Here is a 17,252-nt window from a genome sequence, read left to right on the forward strand (position 1 = left end):
ACTTAAGTAGATGGGGGTCTGTCCTGACAAAAAGATCATCACTCACAAAATAGGGGGACTGGATGACCTCTAGATGTTTTGATGTGTGAAATAATGTTATTATGGTACAATATTCATTGCGTGTGATTGGCCATTCACATGTGGCCATATCTTCCAAATGGTTTCCTAATTTGAGCAGACAGGTCCACCATTGGGTCACCCACCAGCCTAGTCATGCATTTGACCAGGAATAAAGCTTAAATCAATTTCCTCTGGTGTCTCTGTGGGGCCTTTCGAATGGCATTGTGTTTGTGCCTGAGGGAGCACTTACTCCACTTCTGCTGACCTCTTTGTCCTTTCCCCTATGAGCATATCGCTCCCATTGAAATGATAACTGCTTTTCAATCTGTGGTCAAAACAACTGGGCACACTTTTCAAAACCCCAATGGCTTTCAAAGCTCTTAACGACAGTTACCAGAGAAAGAATTTTAGTCAGTTATCAATATGGGCCTGAGTACTGAGATTGTCAGAAATCAGCCTAAATGCTGCCTGAGGACCATTTCGTGTGACCTCTTTGCTGGCTGGCCCGCTCGTATACTGATCTGCAAAGTCCATGGAATTATATAGCATGCTATATACAGGTTCTCTATTATTTTACCCATATGTACATGTAGCATATAAATTCTTGATGCATCCGAGGTGTTCGGACATTTGAACTTTTTAGAGTATCTTTCAAAACAGACAATGGCCATTTAGAAGGCAACCCGTGCTAAGCTGCTATATGATAGAATGTTTGCAACGGTGTGCAAAGTTTAGCTTAGTATGTAACATAGAAGGAACAAATGGAAACAAATACAATCATTCTCAAACTTTGTGTCGTATGCGATTGTAATTCAATTACTGTACCACCAAGGAGGCCTAGAATCTGTTGCAGAATGGCTCGTTCCGACTCACTGCTTTGGGTAATGGTGTTTTCTTTGCTCGGGAAATGAAATATAATATCATTAAATAGAGATATGCAGAATGAAGTGTCGACAGATCCATCTTGGGTGCCTGCTCAATCTGTTTGTGGGTGCTGAGTGGCTCCCCAATGACAGATCCAGCTTATCATTGAAACATCTTGCTCATGGAAATCTGGGGATTTGGCTCATTCGACATCTTAGAGATTTATGGTTGTCAATATGTCGAGGTGGGAACAAAGACAAGGCAATTAAGAAAAAAGGTTCTAAAGAATGCTGAAAAGTCTATTACTAAGGATTTGTTGTTAAGTAGTCTAAGACCACAGATCAGCCAACGAACCTTTCCTGGTGATCCATGCACAATGCAGGTTTATTTGTTCATTTTGCACCAATGCAAGGATAAAAATCATTCGCTGTGACTGAACCCATTGACTAGAGACAGCTAGGATTTCTTAGTGTTTGCACTAACCCCAAAGATAATATTTGCAGTGGTACCACTGCTCTTAGCTTCAGATAGCAGCTAAGAGGGGCTGAGGAGGGGGAAAATGAAGAGGAGAGGCAATAAAGAAAAGCTTTGATGTTGTCATGCATGATTGTACGGAGCCATCCTCAGGCTTGTGTCGAGTGTGTTGATTTAGTGAGTGCTGCAGAAACGAGAATACAGATGGCTACTGGTGCTATTTGGGGCTGGGCTTTGAGAATTAGAACCTCTCTCCAACACCCTTTATCTTCGTTGACACTTCAAATACTTCAGACATAAACGTCAGATTTTGTTCCTCAAGTGTGGCTCGTTTAATTAATTTACTTTGAGAAAAAGTGGCACCGGAGCAATTAAGACCATATATGACACAGACCACTCCGGCTAATGAATCTTTCAATATGCATTTGAGTGAAGGTTTCAGTGAATAACTCAACAAATTGATGCATTTTAATGTTGCCACAAAAAAAAAAAAAAAAATCAAAGGAAGGTATGATGTCACTGAAAAAGCAAAGCCATGTGATAGCTTGGCAACGACTCTTGTTTCTGGTGGCACATATGAGGTCTCCAGGTGTTTGGGTCTAGGCTGCCTCTATTGCAACAGCAGGGCGTTCCAAATGCCTAACAGGATTCTGCACCTGAGCACGGGACATGAGAGCCAGACAATATGGGGGTGTTTTATTCTGAAACATAGTCCATGGATCATGCAAGCAGCCACTTAGGCAAAGGTGACAGATGTTTCCCTGTATCAGACCTAGGAAATAAATAAATAAGTGCAAAATGCAACAAATGAGTTGCGTCCACTCCATGTGGTGGACATCTGTGCTGCAGATTGCATCTAGTTGCAGTGTGGATTCCTTTGTTTTATTATCGTAGAATGATTTTGCTGTTAAATATGAAATATATTCTGCTTTTTTTAATTGGACCGTGTAACCTAGGTCTTTGTGTCCCTGCGGTAAATGTGATTATAGTGACTTGTAGCTGTTGTCCATTATATAATACTGTGACTGGGCTGGACTGTAGAAGAAGAAGAAACTGAAACATTCCAAGACCAGCTAAAATTTAAAACATTAAAGTCATTCAAGGTCCTGAAGTCTGCCATAAGGAGAGAGACATCGCCTTAACTCTGCTTTAATTTTCAACAAGGGCCATTTCATCTGGATGTAAATATTCTGATAAAAGAGGACCTCTGTTTTCTGCTGTCTTTCCATTCTTTTTTTCCTTAATGTGACACACTGGCAACGGCCTATTGTACATTACACTTGCAAGTCATGCACATTTGGCTAAACACAGCTCAGAGGCATAATGTAATCAGGGAAGCCATATTCTTGTCGCACAGAATACCCAATATTTTGGAAAATGGGATTCAGCGCATTCTCATCAAACCCCTGGAATGAAATATGAAAATTTTTATAGCTGTGGTATTTGCTAGAATAATATGCTTGCCAGGTGAATAATCACACTGGCTGGAAGTGACAAACCAGTGTGCTGTGCCATAAATAAGATGGGAATGAGGCAGAGGAAAATTACTGTTATCCCTTGAGGAGGGTGTTCTGCTGTTACTATTCTAAAATATAAGACTAGTCCTTATATATATATAAATTCAAACTCTGGCTATTCGGCACTATCCACTGCCCTAACACTCAAAAGGGCTTTAGATGAATCACAACTGTGATAACATGCATCCCCAAACAGTTAAGCCACTGTTTGATGAATATGATCCACTAAATACAGTGAATGCAGAATATAGTTGGCAGAGGTTAGTTGTCAGAGGATTCTGCTTTAGTAAGCCACAAAATACCCTGTAAATTCAACCGTTTTCTTTTTTTATTAAAAGCGTGAAAACGTGTCACTGCTTCTACTGCCAACATTATCAATGGTATTCAGACCTGCATGCTAAGAACAAGGCTCAGAGTCTACAGCCATGCCAACAACCTCTGTGGGACTTTACTTTGACACAAAAGTGTTTTGAGATACATGCTCATGTCTATATGTTAACATGCTCACAATTACAATGGAAACCTGATAATGTTTAATAGGTGTAACATTTAATATGTTCAGCATTGAAATGTAGCTGCTATGATGCTGAGAGTTGCTAAATGGCTTTAAACCCAACGTGCAACTGAAGCTGATAGGGATGTCATTCATTTTGCAGGTATGTGACGCGATAATAGTCAGAGGGAAAAGTTAAAGGATTACTGTTAGCTATTGTAATTCATTTTGACAGGGACTGCAAATGTCTGTTCCACATTTCATGGAAATCCAGTCAATAGTTGTCAAGATGTTTTAGTTAGATCAAAGTGGTGAAATGCCCAACCAAAGTTCAAGTTTCAGGTTTCTTTGTCATGTGCAGGTTAACATGCGGTCGACAATACAATGAAATGTTACTACTAAAGAAGTAACATTTGAAAAACAAGAACAAGAACGAAAAACAATACGATAACATTTTATGTACAAATGGCATATAAAGGGCTAGATAACTGGATTACTGACCAAAGCCCTCAGTATGGGTGCATAAAATGTTTTATATTTATAGATTTATAATTTTAATATCACCCAATGTAAAACTATAGGAAGGTTGAAGGTTTGAATTTCACCTACAAAGTCCCTTTTCATTTTTAATTTTTTTTTGAATGGTGATAATGCAAAATTGATTAAAAAAAAATGTATGCTTGTTTATCATTCTGTTCATATGAAGGATCTCTCTCCAGTAATTGGAAATTCAACTTCCCATCCTACCAGGTGCGATGTCAAAATATTTACACCTTGGTTTGCAAATCTGATAAGAGCAGATTTATATTAGTGATAGTGATCTCATCACTGACTGTTATTCACAGATATCTTCTGACAGTCATGTTTGAAGAGGCCATGACCTTCAGAGTCGCTGCTTTGTAATGGAAAGAAACCAGTTAGCCTGAATTAGTGAACCACATCCAAAGGTTCAATAATGGTTCCCCTCTATCCTGTTACTTTGTCAAAACAACAGATTGATAGGAAACCTATATCGGTTCAAGTCTTTGAAATGCCACAAAGGGGCAGCTTGAAAGAAGATGGATTATGTCCTCTTTGAAACTTGCGACTCCACACCACTAACCTGAGTCTTAAACTGGTGGATGATTTCTGATATCTCCTTTCAGAATAAAACAAAAAAAGGCACCTCTGTCACACCAAAGAGGTGAAGGAAATCAAGTGAATCCAAAAGACCAGTAATGCTTTTGGTGGGCTCCATTTCTTAAACTAGATAAAGTGTATCGTCAGAGTAAAAAGAAAAGCCTTGTTTCTCATTTTCCTGAGGTTCCATTCAGCTATGTCGGCCTTATCTTCCATCCACAGCCAACTGTATGGTCCAACACTCCCTTGATACGACAAGTGTAAGATAAACTTGACAGATCAACTTTTTCGATAGTCACCGAGCCCATAAACAACTGGGGCCTCTAATCTGATAATCCACCAATGAAAGATTAGGCGCGGGGAGTATTATTGTGTTGTCACTCTTGCTTACAGGGTCACATGGGCTTTAGCTGCCAAGGGTTAGACATCCTTCGGCAAATCCTGGGAAGGTGTCACATCTCAGCAGGTGAGGTGTAGCGATAAGACAGTCTGTGGGACATTAAATGGTCAAACTGCAATTATCACAGGAATTAATGAGAAAGGAAAAGTCTTGTGGAGGTGGGGGCAGGGTGGCCTCGTGATTGGAGACATATTCTGTAGCTAAAAGGTCACTGATTTGATCCCAGAAATAGTCAATGTGTGTCCTTTAATAGCTATTTGTACCATAAAGTATCCTCAAGCAAGACAGTGAACTACTGGCTGGATGTTCTCTTTCCGTATCAGTTCAAAATCAGTCAGAAACTTTGATTAGCACTTTGAACGACATTAACACAGCCCACATTGTCTTCATTTGCTCTTTTCAGTTTGCAATCCTGCTTCACTTTACATTTCTGAACCTGGTATTAAGCACCCAGGCAGCTCTTGCATATGCTCACTGCTATCTCGCAAGGAGAGCCGGAGAGTTGGAGTAATTCAAACATTCTTCAAACTGCAATTTATTTTCCCCGAGTTGTAATTATGGTCTATTAAAATGCAAATGATGTCAATGGCAGAGCAGCGCTAATCACTCAATGTCTGTTTATGGGCAGTACAGCCACATTAGAGAGAGACTCACACAAGCCTAAGAAGCCTAAGATGAACAGAAATCCTCTATATATGAAGAATTCAATAAATTAGAAGCCTTTTGCAATGAATAGCATGCATTTGCTCGAGGGATGTAAAGATAACTTTTAGCAGGATAATATCCAAGTCAGATATAGTAAGTTGAGGTAATGAAAGTAATAGTAATAAGCCTAAAGTTCATCTTGATAAAGTTTATTAGTGCACAGTTCTTGAAAACTATGATCAAATATAATATACATATATATAATATATTTCTGGTCAGCCTTCATCCTTCTATATCAAGTCACAGATTCCATAACTTCCGACTTTGATGCAAGTATAATACCCAATCTATAGTCCATAAGAAAAGCTTGAGATATTGATGTTTTGTATGTCACATCAATACGCACTGTTTATTTAATTTACTGCAACGTATTAGCACACAAATTAATGTAAACTGATGTGCTCTGACTGTAATTGGATAATCTAAATAACAATTAGCATTTAACAACACAGCTAATCAGCTATGCAAAGTGCACTGCGATATTTCTCACAGATTAAAACTATATGCAGTTGCTGCCTTGGAGTACTGGTGCCGTTTATTTCTTTCTGATCAGATTCATGTATGTATAATATTTACATTTTGGCCTTTAACTTGGAAAAAAAAACTCCTTTCTGAGAAAAGCATCAACTTTTTTATGAGCATGCACGGTATGGAGTCATTTGTGATGTCCAAATGTACAGATTTTCTGCTAGGAGGAGGTCCACGGTTAAACATATGAGGTCAATAATTGCCCATGTTTCAGTGTTTTATTCATGAGTGTATAGCCACGGGTAGAAATGAATGTTCATGCATGTTAAACTACACATGATTTCCTGTTGTGGGTCATGTGAGTGAAAACTACACAAGATGTGCACTTATACAATAATGAATATGGTGAACATGAATTGCATGCGCGTTCTGAAAAACCCATTTGCATCCCCTTCTCTCTGCTGCGTGTAATTTCGGCACGCTGCTATTTTACCCCGTTGCTGATGTTCTGTGCTCCCATCACTTTTGCTATGCATTACATCGAGCCTAGTGGGGATTAAAGCTTATCTATAGTACTGTTAACCATATGCCGTGACAACAACCCCATGTCCCCCTTATCACAGGGTTAGCTGCTGACAAGACATGGTGTTATTAATAATCAAAAACCTCTGAACTGTTCACTGGGATGCAGCCCAACAATGCAGAACTTCCACTGAAATTATACCAAAAAAAAAAAAAAACCTGACCCACATGACAAATGTAAACATGTTTTTAATATCCAGTAAAACTGGGTTTACATTTTGATGTTAGTTCAGAAGGAGACATTAATTTGACGCTTGAGATACGATAGGGGCATGTTTCCACACAGTTACATGCAGTCTGATGGGAAATGCTGAACCCTCTGCAGAAATAAGCGTGGTAAGATAACGTTGCATACATATGCGGCAAACTGTCACCGCGTACACTTAAATTGGGAACGCGCTGGCTGCAGTACTGGAGTGGTTGTGTAATCACTGGTGAGAGGATTTGTAAGAATATAAATAGCACTTTCATTAGATCAATACTGTCATCCCTCCTCCGTCAGCTCACATTAAGAGCACAAGCTGGGTAATAATGGAGGACTGGTTGGACACACTCTAACATTCTGTTTGATCATAAGAGGTGGTGTCCCCTAGGGTGCAGTCTCCGGCCTGCTGATAAACTCATCTTTCTGACTGTCCCCGTGGGAGCTCGCCAATGAGTGAGGGACATTGACTTTTCATTAAGGAGATCACTGCATTGGAAATTGAATTTATTTTGGGCTTAAGAACAGAGCTGTTTGCGAGTCAGCCCGAAGGCCACAGAAGAATGCCGATACACTGAGAGCTGATGGAATGTTTTGGTTGACTAATAACGTCCCCCCCACCCCCTGTTCCCTCTAGTGCAATACACACAGGTGTTAAGAAAAAACATGCAAAGTTGGGGACAAGCTGTTGTTATTGGATATGCTGTGCTATAGTTGTTCTTTACAGTAGGTCGTTAATGCTGTAAGCCTAGTTTGAAATTATGATAGCAGCCTTGGGCATATAAGAATGCTGCATACAGCTACATGCAGAATGTATTAAGAGTCGTTGACACACCCAGCAGGCTTTGCTGTATAATAGCATTTGTGTATATGGGTTATTGCGTTTGTCGTAGTAGTAACACACAGAGTAGTGTTAATAAAACTTTTTAAAAAGATGCTGGGCTTTATAATTTCACCAATAAATATCCTCATAACTGTCTATTTTTTGACTCACGGCACAATTTAAAAAAAACAAAAAAACAAAAGAAAACATTCAAGCAGTAAAAACAAAATTGGCATTGTCTATAAAATGCATTCATTTAATAGGCTCATTACATTTATACAGCGGATAATTGTACGCCGATAGTTTCATTTAAAGGGGAGTCGATGTTATTTATGGACTGCATTTTACCCTAATAAGTTGAAGGTTCAGCAAAATATCAAGGGTCACTCTCCGGCACTGTACCCTCCACCTATGCAAAGCTTTTCCACTTGCTGTAAATTTCATCAAGGTGAGCTAAAGTGTTTACCCCATTAATTTATTTCGTCTAAAGCCAGAGCGCTGACCCATAAAATGAGCTAAGATAATACTGACCTTAACATGGTCTTCTGCACATGGAGGTAATTGCTCAGGCTCCAGATCAATCAATATTGACTTGACTTTTTTTTTTTTTACTACCCCCCACTATTGCTTGAGCTGAATGTGTAAAATTGGCTTTAGATGGATGGAGAACATATCCCTGATAGTTTAACCTTTATCTAGCTAACATGTTCACTTATCTGTACAATTATAGATTTTGCCAGTCAAGCTGTTTCACTGAAAATCTGTTGAGTGTCCAAAGACTGAAGAGTACAGCTAAGCCTAATTGTGGACATTTATTCTTCAGAGGAATTAGAAGACGGACAATAAGACCCTTATTATAGAACATGTAAAAACACCAGAAATTAAATATATACTATGAATTACTGAAAAAACGTATGTAAGGACACACATAAACACACTCACCTTTACATCACAATTGCTGTGTACTCTAAGGCATTTGATTTCTCTTTAATTTTTCAAGGTAGGGGCACAGACTTAGCAGGCATTTCCATCTTGACTTGATAAATCTCACAATCTTCTTTTCCCTGCCACACTGAAGTAATTTATTTTCTATCTCTCCAAGCTATATTTTCCAGTTAATATTTCATTTTTTTCATACAACCTGACAAAGGATGCCACAAGGGACGATAAGAAGTCTGAAACCTTTGCACTCCCGCTCTAGATACAGGATTTACCTTGAGAATTTTTCCAAGAAATAAGACTTCTAAAATAAGCGAGACACTGAAAACAACATCGATGTGTTCTTTTGATCTATACAAGCTATACATCCTCTTCTTCTCACAGTTGATTCTGAAAAATAAATAATTAACGCTTAATGTAAGTTTTGACATGCATTTCATTCAAGCTCACAGATGACTAACCACGGGGTTACAACCTGCATTGAGTATCTGAAAACAACAAAATAACACATGCTACCAATGTGATCCCCTCAGGTAAAGATCACAAAGACTGGCTGACTAGAGTTGCTATTTATAGTTTTCAAAACAACAAATCGTGATTGTGTCACTCAGACCTGTTTTCATACCCAGCAGCTAAACAGTCACCATTCATATGGCACAGATGTGCTCGGTTTTGATTATAAGACGCAAATTCAAAGTATTAACATTATTTCATGAAAACTATGATCTCAGTGATTTACAAAGCTTGTTACAAGTTTGTAGTCTTTGCGGCGGCACCAAATTACATGTTCCTTGAGTGATGGGTAGCAGTGTCCTTCTGGCTATTCAGCTCACCCTTAATTTGAATTTGATAAGATTTCTTTTTGAGACATTGTTAGGCTAATGTAAATTTGGATGGAGGACGCGAGCCTACCGCTGGCTTAACTTTGATGAGGTGTTAATATCTAATATCAAAAGCAGATAAAACCCTTATTAGCCCCACTGGTCTTGCTAGAGTGGGAACTTATTACACAGAGGAGATGAGACGAAAGCAGATGAAGTAATAAGACTGCCGGCGGCTTTGTTACATGTCCTTAAGCTTTCTGACGGGGTCAACTTAATTTTGTGACTTAAATGCTGAGGGTTTACGGATGCAGACAAGCTGACATTGTTTGAGAGATCTAATTCAGACTCTCATATTTCATAGACTGCAAACATCTGGGGGATTACAGTGTCTTGAGCCAGAGGCAGTTTGATAATCGGTTGTCATTTTAGGAGTTGTATGCCCTTCCCAGCTTTTGCGATTTCTAAAGGTCTTTGGTTCAATCAAATGTTTGCGAGATTAGTTGGCTGCACTCCTTTCAAGAACCATTTCCATGTGGGTTGGATTTTAATGTTTGCCTTTAGGCTTTCATGGTAAAACACTGAAAATGTGCCGAAAGACTGATAATTCTGGACTCGGAAAGTTATTCTGAGAAAAATCTACCCATGCTTTACTGCAATTTAATGGTCAACAGGGAATAATACACATTGTCAAACCAATGTCAAACCAGTTATGAAATGTAATAGTCAGGAACATAAACACATAAATAGGATCATTGCGGCTGGATCTATACTGAGAATGTGTCATGAATTAGTAACAAGATTAAGAGTCTACAGTCATGCCAGCAGCTCTGTTAGGCTGCACAGCGGTGATTTGAGCTAAATGCAAATGCCAGTATGTTAACATGCTGTTGTTTAGTAAGTAAAAAGGCTGATGGGAACTAGGTAAAAAGTGAAAGTATGACCAAGGTTATTAAAGTTCATCCTAAGAGGGACCTGAAGGTTTGTACCAAATTTGATGCCAATCCATCCAACAGTTGTTAAGATGTCTCAATAAAAACAGCAAATGTACCTCACGTTGGCACTACAGGAAAAGTCTGGAGATTACCAAAGTCAATAAGGATTGATCATCTTGAAAACATGAATGCAGAAAATTTTGCACCCATCCAACAAACCGTCATTGCCATAAATAATTGTTTTTGGATACAAAGAGGACTTGGTTGTGGAAGTGAATTTGTTTTTCATCATGTATTTGTTGTTTTTTACACTCCCCAGAATAGATGATGTTAGTAGTTTAACCTCTTTAAATATAAATGCAGCTTTACCTACACTGCTGACTTGTAAACTATCTTCTTCAGGCCTCTACAGAAAGCACAAAGTAAGCACACTGTTGTGTACCACCAATCAATGCTTTAGACTAAGAGGAATGAGCTTTTGACTCACTGATTGAGGGACAGCATCAATACAAAACAAGTCGGAAAACACCTTGGGTTCCAGCACTATGTCCCATTGATTTCTGTTCAAGTCAACGCAGATTCTGCAGCATTTAGACATTTAATTCCCTTTCAAGCAAAGTCATTACACAGCCGAGCATTTAATTAAGCAATCACAGCGGTGCAATCTGAATGATTCAGCGTCTAAATGAAGGCCAAGCTGGCAGTGTCTAAATGTGGGCCTAGTTGGCATTATTGTGTTTTACAGTTCCTAATGAAGCTGCTTCTAAAAATTTAAGATGCAGAGGAATGATGCGTTTCTTAGAATGACAGCATCTGAATCATACAACAGCTCAGAACAAGCAAAGAAAAGTCAACATTTGTTTAACTCACTCAATAAATCCACATAGTTACACTGTCAATTAAGCGTGTTAAAGGATTTTTTGAGATGGAAGGAGCCAGGTATTCACGGCTGACCTATTTTCCCCGCAAAAGAAACATCATTTGAGGGGCATGGACACAGATGTGTCTGAGGATGTTCTGGGGAGGTGTTCTCACCGCTCCACGCCTCTGTGAACAGGGTGACAGTTTATTATGTCTGGATGTGGCCTGTGTGTGCTTGGTCTGCTTTTCCTCAAATGAGCTCAGCTGTTGTGTCATTGAAATTCATAAAATGTTTACAGTTGGCCAGTCAGAACCGCTTGCTGTGGATTTCATTATGAACTTTGGATAACTGCAAATAAACTACTTTGAGGCGTTTTAATCTGCACAAATCACTTGAATCAAGTCTTTTCTTAAAGTTGATTGCCTTGCCAGGCCGTATCGGCACTGTTTATCTCAAAACAATTACCCAGAAAAAATAGGAAAACAATATTTAGCGCGTTGTGATTCATTCATTAAACAATGCTATGAAAAATGGCAAACTCCTGCAGCCACGATAAAATAGACAATTAAATTTGTGTCTCATTGAAGCCGCGTGGACAAACAATGTGAATGAGTTTATGGTCTCAAATTACAAATTGCTTACAAATTTAAGTCTCCGCTAAATGGAGAATTAATTTCATGGCAGGTTTGCCACTGACCCTGGAAAAAAAAAAACATTCAGTACAAAGGCTGTGTGATTCAGTGTCAGTCGTCTTCTCTCTCTAGCAGGCAGGTGTACAGGTGGCACCTGCAACAGCACCTGTGCAGTTAGTGTCACGGTATGTTGGTCTCTTGAAACCATTTGTTGTCTCTCTACTGCTACAAATATACATAAATTGATGCCATCATCAGGGGCGCCATATAGGGGGGGTGGGGAGTTAGGACAATTCCAAGAGCCCACGACTGACAGGGGCCCCAAAAAATAGGTAAACACCAATATAAAATTATTAAACCATCATCATTGAGTGTATATATATTTCAAATATAATAATAACATTAATTATCTCTTTGTTTTTATGTGTTTTGGGCAGTAAAAGTTAAATAAAAATGGCCTTTAGCACATTTTTATGGTGGCTTTTAATCTTGAATCAAATAGTGAACTGCACTGCATACTGTATGCAGACTTGCATGCATGTACAAATCACCAGCAGTAAATATTGTGCTAGTACTAGTATTGAACTACAAGACTCAAAACAGTTGCAATTAGAGTTATGTAAAGCTTTTGATGGGATAGTTAGGTCCTAGAGATGTGGGGACAACAGCTGCGCAGTGGGGGCCCAATTTGATTTTTTTGTCATGGGGCCCAAAATTCCTGGCCATCATCATATCTGCGTGGTAAATATGTGGTTTAAGTCAGAAGCTTACTGATTAATACTTCCATCCAGCCAGGACCTGTTGCCTCCAAAGCGGATTTTCGCCCTGTTTTATCCACCTAAATCTGACTACTGGACCGTTTGTGTTTATTCGACCCACATAGCCAGTGTACCAACTGTACAGACATTAGCTGTAAGCTAGTTAGCAACAGATGCACGAACCATGTGTGTGTGTGTGCCTTTTGTGTTTTTGTTCAGCTCAGCCTCCGACTGATCTCACCAGCTCTGTCATTCCCCTCCAGTGTCTCTCCTTTTCCCTCTAATCTCTGTGTGTTCATAAAGCAGATTCCTAAAGCTCTGGCATATGTGTGAATTTTTTTTTTCTCCCTCTGACATGTCTGCATAATTTGCATCAATTCACCCTGCCCCAGGCAAATTACTGTCCAATCATGTCTTCATGTTGACCTTGTATCCAATGACACCTACCTTTAAAATTCACTTTGTATTCTGTCTGAACACACAGTTGCATATCCGTTTTGTTAACATTATACAAATTAGATATAATGTCTGAATTAGTGTGAGCAATAGAGGTGCTGGCTCTTATTTCCACAGACAGCCAGGCTAGCTGTTCCCCCTGTTTCAAGTCTTTGTGCTAAGCTAAGCTAACATATTTACTGTAAACATGAGAACGCTGTCGATCTTCTCATCTAATTATCAGCTGATCTGTTTCTTTATTGTGAAAAAGTTTGTAGATGTTTTATGTTTAGTATGACTAAAGTTTTATGGCTCAACTTTATAGGCACACGTAAGGACCAAAATCACAGTAATTGTGGCTTCCTTGCTTGATAATGACACGTGACATGTGCTTTTGCATTTTTAAAAACTATATTTTCCCCCAAACTTGAACTTTGACATTCTAAACTGCTGCCATAGATGTTAATCAAAGTCAAAACTTAATCCAGGCCTGATAAGATGCTCTATTTAACAGACCCTTTTTAGCGGGGGGCTCGTTCAGGTGAAGTGAAGAGGAACTGATTGCTTGTGGTGATTGTGCTGATTACATTTTAAATTTAAAACTTTCCTCCTAGTACATGGACCCGAACAGCATTGCAGACAATGACATAGCAGGCTTAGAAAATGCCAAGGTGCCTGCAGTATCATAGACTGGCAGGGAAATACCACACTTTTTACTTTTGCTGCAGTGAAGTTACGGATCTGTTGCTCTGTGGATTTTACAAATGGACAAACAAACTAAAATAATGTTTTCTGTGTGTTGTCAGCGTTAAATATGGTCTACAAATTATGTGACTATATGTACATATAGCTGTTTTCCTACTTGATCAACTCCTTACAGATGTTGTTGATTGAAATTGAAAACGTAACACTGAATTATCTCCACTAGATCCGAGAGCTGGAAATGCAATTTTCATAAATCCTTTATAAAACAATCATGTTTTATAGGAGTTCAGCCTTCCTGGCTTTCTCTTATTCTGTCTGTGGGCAGAATTCACAATGACTGAGATCCATGTTGCAATTTCCCCCCTAGTCAAAACATTATGGATGCTTGTGCTACAGCTGTCATATAAATGGCATTTGAAAATGTGCGATGAAAGGCATTTGCATGAAATCCGGCATGGGTAAAGCATTAGCATATTGGGAAGGAGGGTTTGCAATTGTGTCCATGCCCTCTCTTCGAGATGACAGATTATGTCATGTACATGCATGCGCACAAAACCTACATGAGCTCTTAACTGCAAAATCTGAAAGGAAATATTGCAGTTTCAAGAGCAGAATTTTTCACTATGTTTAAATATGCACTGTCTGTAAGCATGAATAACCTTGTGCTAATGCAAGATCACAAGAGGACCGAGACTAATCTGTGCTATCCAACCAACATGAAACCCCTTTCAGTCACAAAAATTGAAGAGTCACAAATCGACTTACAAAATCACATTAAGATTTTTGGGAAGTTTTGCATCCCAGTGGGTCTAATATCATGGCAGAGATATCAATTTCAATCCGGAAAATCGCCCTTGATCTTTTTTAACATCATTTTGCATCTTTTCCAATTTGTTCTCCAAAGATTTGTGTGTTGGTGTGACGCCGCAGATCAAGGAGTTGATGGCAAACTGACTTGCCATCTTTCTGACTGTGTGCTGCGTCTGTGAAAAAGTTAACTGTAAGAAATAATAGTTGAATGCCATTCTCCCTTTAAATTCTGTGGCTAAAGCATATGGATCACTGTCACCTCTCAGATGTTATTACTTATGACCAGCTGCTCGTCATCACTTTAGCCATATTTTTTATTTTAAAAGTATTGTGCAGTTTATAGCTAAACAAAGGTTGTCTTTGTGCTGCACTGCAGTAGATTATCTGTATCACATCGATGATATTCAAAGTAAATGGCCATAAAACCATTTTATGAGCATGCACTGGCTTGAATCCAAGCTCTCGCTGTCTGACTCTATCAGTGCATTGATACTGCTGCTCTTCAAAGCTATTCAAATCTGAATACTGCTGAACTTGAAGTGAGAAAAGTCCAATAGTTTGAGTTCAGTGTCAGCACTGAGACAATTTATTGCAACTACAAGGCTTCCAGTTTTTCAAGAGGGACGGTCTGTCTAGTTTTTTGGCAAATCTAAACAAAAAAAGTTTCATACTTCATGGGTAAAATTGCAAAATCAGTACCAACACTTGTATGTCATTTGAACTGGTCTGCAACATATTGAACAGATAGGCATGATACATTGCACATGTTAAAATGTGGTTTTGTTCATAGTGATTTACTAAAATTCACCCAAAAGTTTAGGGTATGTTCATTAGTTGTTCTGTCAATTGGCTTGTTGCTTTGGTTAAGCAGGTTTACCCTACAACACTTACTGTACACTATACACTATGAACACTATAAACTATTAAATGAACATTATTTTTGATGGTCATAAACATCACATTACACAAATGATATCACCCAGGCCAATTTTACTGAAGATAAAAGTCTTGCTAACAGTGCAAACTAACATTTAGATGTGATGTAATTCAGCCAGGTTTCAAGGCCATAGATATAAATGTGTGTGTGTGCATACTGTGCACTGTATGTGTGTCTGCATGCATGTTTGTGTCTAGAGGCTTACATCTGCACGTGTGCATGTCAGAAAAAACAACTAAGCAACAACAAAAAATAATTAGTTTTGGTAAGGGCAATAGAACAAAACATTTCATTTGTTATATCAAGTTGTTTGCCACTGGAATAATTGTATGTGCCTCAGTAAAAATGTCAAAGGCTGTTAAATCTGTTGCAGTTATGCCTTGTGTTTTGTCTTACATTCACTGTAATACATTTGACAGATGTAAGGGCCATTTCGCTGACTGTGACAGAGTCCTACAGCAAGTATCAATCAGTGCACCATGAAAATGTGTGATTGTATGATTGTCGAATATTAATAACCCAGGACCTGCAGCCCTGCAACTAGAACCTTATTGTATTGTAGTTCAACGTTTTGTACTGGCTGAACATTTCAACAACCATTATTTGTGGTTCTATAATAGTCGATCAGTGATATTGCATACTCGGTTGCATGTGATGATAAGCAAGCTCGATTAATACAACCTCTCAAAACAACTGTGCCAGCTGTACATCACATAATACGAAAAGGAAACAATAGAGCAGTCTTGTCATTGAACTTCTGCATATTCAAAATATCCATCACACATCACCAATCTTAACTTACCTGTCCTCATCATCTCCACAATATCCACATTTGAGTTATGATATCCATTATAAAACCATATAGCTCAAAAGATAAACCACAGAGAGGAGAGTAAAATCCTTAAAGAGCCCTACCTTGAGGTCGAAGGTGTGAAAGTCAAGGAACATTCTCTCTCCTGAGACCTGTGACAGAGAGGGGGAGGGGTGAGACGTCAGTCATGATTAGGCCACAGTGCAATTACAGAGCAACTCCTCTGACAGTGATTGATCAATGAGGAACTCCCTTAATAAAGACAAGGACTCAGGGGGTCCTGGAAACAAATTGGCAAAAGTAAGTAGTGGGAATGGTGTCCCAGACTGCAAAGGCAGTAAAAGAATCATCCAGTTTGGTGGCAATCTGGTCTTGGTGGAAGACTGATTTCAGACCAGAATCGTGTCCACCTTTTCTTTTTAGGCCACTGGACACTGAAGTAGTGATTCCAAGAACATCCTTTAGCCACATTTAGCTAGAGCTCTATGTTGAGGAAAACATCTATTCTTCCCTTCCACAATTTCAACCTTATAGATTCTGTCTCCCTTTATAAAAGGTATCCTGTGCATATCCTTCTTGACCACTAGTAGTGCTATGGAGCAATCACCAGATTTTGTTCACATCCTGTTCATTAGTGCATGAGGTGTAATACACAGGGTCCGGTCGAATAGTCAAATTTGCTTAGGAACCTTCCTAACTGAGTGAAATTAAACTACATGCTAAGAGTGCACGGGAAGTATCTAGTAAGTATCTCAGATGCACGTTTTGTAGTCCATCTTCTGGACTTTGTAGTTTTACCACAGGTCACGTCAGTAACATTCGCCGTCAGTAACATAATGTGCTTAGAGAGCAGGTGCGGAGCAGGCGGTGGAGAGCGCGGAAACAGATCAAGACGATGCT

At 39.0% G+C, this 17,252-nt stretch overlaps 1 protein-coding gene across 27 annotated transcripts in view; it reads right to left on the minus strand.

Annotated features, from left to right (window-relative positions):
- Positions 1-17,252, minus strand: part of LOC109136709 (protein tyrosine phosphatase receptor type D) — a 336,090-nt gene that overhangs the window by 154,779 nt on the left and 164,059 nt on the right. For all 27 annotated transcript variants that reach the window (XM_027274799.1, XM_027274793.1, XM_027274761.1 and 24 more), the window contains exon 8: positions 16,457-16,504. The gene's annotated coding sequence lies outside the window, so the exon portion shown is untranslated. The remainder of the gene's footprint in view (positions 1-16,456; positions 16,505-17,252) is intronic.

This window comes from Larimichthys crocea, chromosome III (genome assembly GCF_000972845.2).
Source record: "Larimichthys crocea isolate SSNF chromosome III, L_crocea_2.0, whole genome shotgun sequence".
NCBI classification, from domain to species: Eukaryota; Metazoa; Chordata; class Actinopteri; family Sciaenidae; genus Larimichthys; species Larimichthys crocea.